At 31.7% G+C, this 7630-nt stretch overlaps 1 pseudogene across 1 annotated transcript; it reads left to right on the top strand.

Annotated features, from left to right (window-relative positions):
* Window positions 1-5394: 5394 nt before the first annotated feature.
* On the top strand, window positions 5395-7309 carry LOC145100560 (strychnine-10-hydroxylase-like; annotated as a pseudogene). The gene is made up of 2 exons (XR_013705125.1): window positions 5395-6370; window positions 6485-7309. The product of XR_013705125.1 is annotated as a strychnine-10-hydroxylase-like (transcript).
* Window positions 7310-7630: the final 321 nt, after the last annotated feature.

Genomic DNA, 7630 nt, shown 5'->3' with positions numbered 1-7630 from the left:
CGTTTCTTTTCTATTTTAATGTGATTTCCATAAGAATTTGTGATTAATTGCATTTTTGTTTTCAAAAATCTGTTTTCCTCTCCAGTCACCACCACTACCGTCGGTTGTTGCTGTCATCGGCATCAACTACCACCATCACTATTGCAGCACCGAAGACTACCACCACTAGTTGAAAGAGGGAGAAGCTTTTGGGAACCACAGGTGCATTTTTTGTAATTTGTTTTGTATGTGTGCATTTGTGTGTGTATTTTGTATATATATGTGTGTGTAATATGTTATATGTGTGTGTATTTCCTATATATGTGTGTATTTCATATATGCGTGTGTATAAAAAATACGTATATATCTGTATAATGTATGAGTGTATGTATGTATGTATGTATGTATGTATGTATGTATTTGTATGCAATTTGGATTGTGTTCATAATTGTTTAATGTGTATAAAAAGTATGTATACATGTGTATGATGTATGTATGTGTGTATTTATGTGCAATTTGGAGTGTGTTGACGGTTGTTTTATGTATATAAAAAGTATGTATATATGTGTATAATGTATGTATGTGTGTATTTTTATGCAATTTGGAGTGTATTTGTATACAATGTGTAAACTACAATGTCATAATGGAAAAAAGAAACAAAAAACAAGTAGGACGCTATTATTGAAATGCTATTTAAAGTAAATTACTATAATAGTTCCTATACAATCTGTATTTGTAGATAAATGTGTAATTATTAGTTTGATTGTTGGTTTAACTTAGAATGTTAATGTTAGTTAGTTGGTTTGTTAATTTGATAGTTTGTTGATATATATATATAGATAAATTGGTAATGGTTAGTTTTCTTATAATTTGGTAACTAAGTGTGACACTCATGTATTACATGAGTTTATTTAAAAGAATATATATATATATATATATATATATATATATATATATATATATATATATATATATATATATATATGAAAGTTTAACAATTTGAAAAGTTTGAATTTATAAGAAAAATAAGAAAATTTTTGAATTATTAAAATTAATTAGACTTTAATGTATTGAATATATTACATATATAAGCTATTTATTATAAATAACTTACATATATATTATCTTACATATTAAATGTGGAATTTTAATTTAATAAAATGATAAATACAATAAAATGACAAATGGAAAATAAAAAATTAAAAAATTCTAGAAAATGCCATGTGTCCAAATGAAGGAAAAGAGGACATGTGACAAAAAGTTCTTTATTTATTAGGGAGAATATTTAATTTGGTTTAAGTTAATAGGTTAACTTACAAAGTTATATGTTGTTATTTACTATGTAGTTGGAGAATCTTCGATCAATGTCCAACAATCCGGAATCAACCGTGGAACTTATAGGATGGAACAACAATGGCAGTGGCAGGGATGATGACACGTCGTATTAGTTTTATCTTATATTAGAGATTGTAGTATGACATAAATTTATAAGAATTTTGTTATTTATTTAGGTGTATGTATGGTATTATAAAACTTGGATGGTATGTTATCAATTTTCTACATTTAACCTATCGGTTTTTTTTCCATTTAACGTTATTACTTATCGATTTTTGGATAGCCGAGAATGGCTGCTTTAAAAAAAAGGCAATAGCAGCGACATTATCATTAGCGGTGACACGTAACATTAGCGGTAACTTTTTGAGCAATAGCAACAGGACAGTAGTGACGATTATTAAGTGAGAATTATTAAGTGAGACGTAAAACATACAAGGTGATGAAGTATATCGCTAAGGGACAAAATCTGATATTGGAATTAGTCATACGAAAAAAACGTGAAGGTATAGGTTATATAGTGACGAAAATTTATTTAAGCGACCAAAGGGTTATGGTCATAATTTAATACTCGTTTTGTCACTAAAAGTAAACAATATTCATAATAAAAATAACTTATAATTTGTCGGTACAAGTTGTAAAATATCAATGTTATTATAAATAATGTATGATGATGGTTGAATTTATTATGTGATTAAATGTAAACAACAATCATTATAAATGATTAAACATGTGACTACATGTAAGCAACAAGTGTAGTGATAAAGTATTACCATGTTTTGAGTGTCTATAAGCTACATAATATTCATGCAAAAATAAAATGTTTGTGACTATATGTATTTTAAGGTGAATCTTTGTCTATTAGCAAACATTTATTAACATAAAAGATGAAAATTATATACCTACAAGTTATTTCTGGTCACAGTTAACCTCTTAGGGATATCTTATAAATATAATTTTGTTTATTTAAATTGTTCATGACATTCTATTTATATTATTCTTCTAACTTAAGCGAATGGTTTAATTTCGAAGTCAAATACTTAAGTATATCTTATAAATCATTATCCTGCACTCTAGTTTAATTTCTTCCATACCATGTATCATATCTGAACATGATTCAGATTTTTCATAATTATTTTTTCTATTTTTCTAATGTAGCTTGTGGTGAGCTATTGCTGACACCATCAACTTCTTCACATCATTCCACATTGTTGTCACTTAGGTCAACTTTGTAGGCTTCTTCTATTTCAATTTCTATACGATTTGCACCATGAAAGCTATGGATGCTCTCACTTTCTTCTGCATCATCATAATCACTCGATGAATTATCAATTATTTCCACATCACAAACATCATAAAATTTCTTTTGTGTCTTCTTCCATGTGGCTTTCAGTGTCACTTTCCTCCTTCACTTCTTTTCTTCCTCAAACACTTTCTCACTTGCTTCATCATCACTATTTGATTCATGAATCTCTGCAATTACTACTTCCTCAGTGTTCAAGAACTTCCTACCTTGTATTTTCCAATAACCCCAATGCTTCACTAAATCTCTTCTCATAACCATTTTCATCATAATCATGGGATGTTTTCTTTTCATTTTCCACCTTCTGATACAAAGCTAAGCTGTTGGTTTCTTCAGCAAAATTATTAGAATTATTGGGTCCCACCTCATCTTGATTCTCCTTTGACTCTGTGTGCATGTCATCTTTGATTGTCTCCTTATTTTCACAAGTTTCAAGTACAGAAAAATATTTGGTCCTTGTCTATCTTTCTTCATAGATTTATTTACATCATTTTCAATCTCATCAGAAGACCTTGTTGGATGTTCAACAACTTTTGTTTCACCTACAACTTCTTTAGCATCACAAACAATTTTATCATCTTCCAATTCATGAGAATATCTTATTGGTATCTCACAGTTCTTATGATTCCTTCCCACATTCAAAGAAACTTCTAAAGCACTTACATTTTCCATTCTAGCTTTAAAGATTTCTTTACTCCAATTGTCATTTTCTTTCTATTCTTCACCTGTGCTTATCCATAATGATTAACCTTTTTGTTATTTTCTATTGAGTTGCCAATTTTTCCATGGAATATCCCCCTTAGGTCTGTGTTTAGCTTTGCAATCCTACTTGTATCACGTGCACATCCATTGATATATGAAACATCTATTTGATTCCCACTAAAAATAAGGGAAGGTAGACAGTAGACGCATATACATTTGAAATCAGCTTACAATTACATTTTAGTCCCTACGTTATAGCAATACTTTTAGATTTGATCCAAAGAGGATTATTTTTTTCCGTTTTCGGGAATGATTTGGTTGAAACAGGGACAAAAGGAAAATAAAAAAGGTTCCTTGTTGTACAAGATCTAAAAATATCATTATAGTCCAGGGACCAAAAAGGAAAAAAAAAAAAGATTCGTTGTTGAACCAGATCCAAAATATCAGTGGAGGATAAGGACAAAAATGTAATTTACTTGATAATCTAATCAATGGTTGAAACTTGAAAATACTGGACAACTGAGACGAACTTACAGCAACATGAAAGCTATTTATTTGTTCTTTGTTCATAATATCACCAAAACTTCATTTAAATCTTTTTGGTGTTTGGTTTGGTTGAAATCTGAAAGAATTAATATTTTGTCACGTGTTTTGTCGACAGAATTGGAATGGAATTCAGTTCCATTCCTTTGTATATTTCTGTTTTTAAATGAATATAAATGATAAATGGCAAAACTACTCGTCTTTGTAGAACACAAAATGGAATTCGTGTTTTGAATATTATAAGCAATGATAATTGCCCTTTGAGAAAAATATGTATTCTTAACAAGGAGAATTCCTTGGGACTTAGAATGAAATGTTTGAATCAAAAAGGATTTTGTGAATTCCAACTGAATTCAATTTCATAGTCTTTTACAACCAAACAATGGAATGGAATTCCAAATCCCATGGAATCCAACAAACCAAACACCAAAAAGATTTAATTGGGTTATTTTTGTTGGTTGTTTCTGTTTTTGTAGATTCTTGGAACAGGGCTAATTTCTAGGACAGAGTTTACAGATAACAAGTCACAAGATTGGGCTAAGATTCCAATCATTAAACTTAAAGAAAAATCCAAATTTAAAGATATATAGAAACCGAATTATGAATAGTAAAGATTCATTTGGTCTCTGATTATCTTTCTTTAAAGATTCAGTTACATCATTTTCAATCTGTGATCTGTGTTGCATCCCATTCAGACTCCTGTTCTATGTCTATTTTTATTAGAGAAAATGAGACCTGATTAAAATCAATATTGCTTAATATGACAATATATGTTATATTGTTGCTAGGAAACTTGATATTTTCTACTCGCAAATTGATCATTAAAGTTCATTGATTGAAAAAGTTCAATTCCAAAAGTTGAAAATTCAAGAACATACAGAAATACCGAGGAATAAAATAATGAAATCTATTAGATTTTGCCTGTTATTAGCATGGATTGAATTTGTTATTAGCATTGGATTCTGAACTTAAGTTACGATCTTTTTTCTTGGCATAATTAGATTGAATAAAGCTGACACTTGAAGACCTAGTCGTCTTGTACTGAATTTTTTTTAACATGTTCACAAAATCTCGTTAATTTGCCAATCTACTACCATAAATCTAAAATGGATTGCGTATTTTTTATTTAAGAATATTATATTTGCCTAATCATATTTGTTAAATCAAATATTTAATTTATTTTAATAAAATGCTATCATTCCATACGAAGCACCGGCAGTTGGCATTAGTGTGCTATGACAGAATTAATATTCGATTATAAATAATTAAAACTATTAAATTTATTTTTAGCGGTGACGTTTTTTAAATAAATATTGATCATATTGGTTAATGTTATTTTTTATTTTTATTTTTCATAGAAGCATCCAAAGTCTTCCCCTCAAGGGTAAATATGTCCAACAAACTGATGTAGACGTTGATATAAATCGATAGGATCCACTTTATTGTTAAAGGTTGACATGATTGATCTTTTAAGGATCAACTCAAGAATTTACTGCTATTATCTATTGGCAAATACAACCATGCATTCAATTTGCTCACTCAGCCATGGAGTTCTATCTCATAGTATCACCTATTGTTGCAACAATCTTTGTCTCTATTCTTGTACACTGTTTGCTAGTCCCTATCCTCCACAGAAGGAAGGAAGACACAGGGAAGAACCTAAAGCCACCACAAGCAAAAGGGGCATGGCCGATAATCGGACACTTACACCTTTTACGTGGAGCTGAGCTACCTCACAAGGTTTTAGGTGACATGGCAGAAAAACATGGTCCTATCTTCACCATCAAGCTTGGTGTTCATCAAGGTTTGGTGGTGAGTGATGCAACGATTGCTAAGGACTGCTTTACTACCAATGACAAGGCCTTCGCAAGTCGACCGAAAACAGAGGCATCAAAAACCATGGCATATAATGATGCCGTGTTTGGCCTGGCTCCATATGGGGACTATTGGCGAAAAATGCGCAAGATGGTCGTGTTGGAGGTTCTTTCTCAACAAAGAGTTGAAATGATTGGATATATTCGAGCTTCTGAAGTTATAGCATCCGTTAAAGAGTTATATAATGGCTGGGTAGCGAATAAACCTACTGAAAGTTCATAGTCACAGATGGTAAAGGTGGAGATGAGTCAATGGTTTGGGAACTTGGTTTTAAATATTATGGTTAGGATTATTACAGGAAAAAGGTTTTCGCCAAATCATGAACAAGGGGTTCAATTTCAGGCTGTGGTAAGGAAGTTCTTTGAGTTAATGGGCGCATTTGTGCTTGCTGATTTTATACCTTATCTCAACTATTTGGACGTGGGTGGATACAAAAAAGTGATGAAGAATACTTGGAAGGATTTGCATAATATCTTTGACCGATGGTTAAAGGTGCACAAACAGGAGAGTAAGTATATACATCAACATGAAGCGAACCAAGACTTTATGCATGTGCTAATTTCCATTCTTCGAGGTGCTTCTGAAGATCAATTCCCGGGTTTTGACCATGATACAATTATCAAAGCGACAAGCCTAGTAAACTCAAACTTTTTATCTCATTGTTTCGTGATTACATTAAATATTTCTTCAGCCTTTTAACTATATAACCTAATCCACGAGTTTTTAATTTGCGTAAACTCCTGTTCACAGCAAATCCTATTAGCAGGCGTTGACACGACATCTGTGACATTAACCTGGGCTTTATCATTGTTGCTCAACCACCCAAAAACATTAAAAATTACGCAAGATGAAATTGATGAGCATGTTGCAAGGGACAGACTGGTGGAGGAGTCTGACCTAAAGAACTTAGTCTACCTCAATGCCATCATCAAAGAAACATTACGATTATACCCAGCTGGACCTCTCGCTGTTCCTCACGAGTCACTGGACGACTGCATTGTGGGTGGCTATAACATTCCAAAAGGAACTCGTCTTTTGGTAAATCGTTGGAAGTTGCAACGTGACCCAAATATCTGGTCATATCCCGAGGAATTCAAGCCTGAGAGATTCTTGACAAGTCACAAGGATATCGATGTCAAGGGAAACCATTATGAATTGCTTCCTTTTGGTAGTGGTAGAAGAATGTGCCCTGGTGTTTTATTTGCCCTTCAGGTTTTGGGTTTAACGCTAGCTCGTTTGATACAACAGTTTGTGCTCAAAAAACCATCAGACGAACCTGTTGATATGACTGAAAGCATGGGGGCGACTAATGGCAAAGCAACACCACTTGATGTTCTTTTTGGCCCTCGTTTACCCACTGATATGTATAAAGTCTGTTTGTGATATATCAACTTCAAATCGCATACAAATCCCATTCAATCAATCATTCTCCATAAAGAAATCAATTATGGTGGGGGCAAGCAAAATAACCCAGTTATGATAGCCACTGTTGAAAGTGAATGATCTTGAGTATGGTTTTTGAATACACCTATTATTTATATAGTAATTAATAAAACCTTGATAATTATTATGTAATGAAGTCATGTGGTTGTATTCTACTCGTGTCGTTTATATATGTGTTGTGTACCGATCACATTCCATATGATAATGTTTTCATTGTCACAATTAAGTTTATATATGTGTTGTGTACGGATCATTTTCATATGATAGTGTTACGAAAAGTATTTTTCAATTAAGATTAAAAGAATAGATGATTAGGATGAACAATGACACCATGGTAAATAATGGAAGAATATTTAAGTGTTTTCCTTATTGAAACAACCGTTAAGGTATATTAGAAAATTAATATGCTGAACAACTAATAAGGATCTTGTGGATGTTCAGGAGTACAAAGAC

This window comes from Lactuca serriola, chromosome 4 (genome assembly GCF_051521515.1).
Source record: "Lactuca serriola cultivar US96UC23 chromosome 4, Lser_US96UC23_V15, whole genome shotgun sequence".
Lineage (NCBI taxonomy): Eukaryota > Viridiplantae > Streptophyta > Magnoliopsida > Asterales > Asteraceae > Lactuca > Lactuca serriola.
This window is presented reverse-complemented; position numbering and strand designations above follow the sequence as displayed.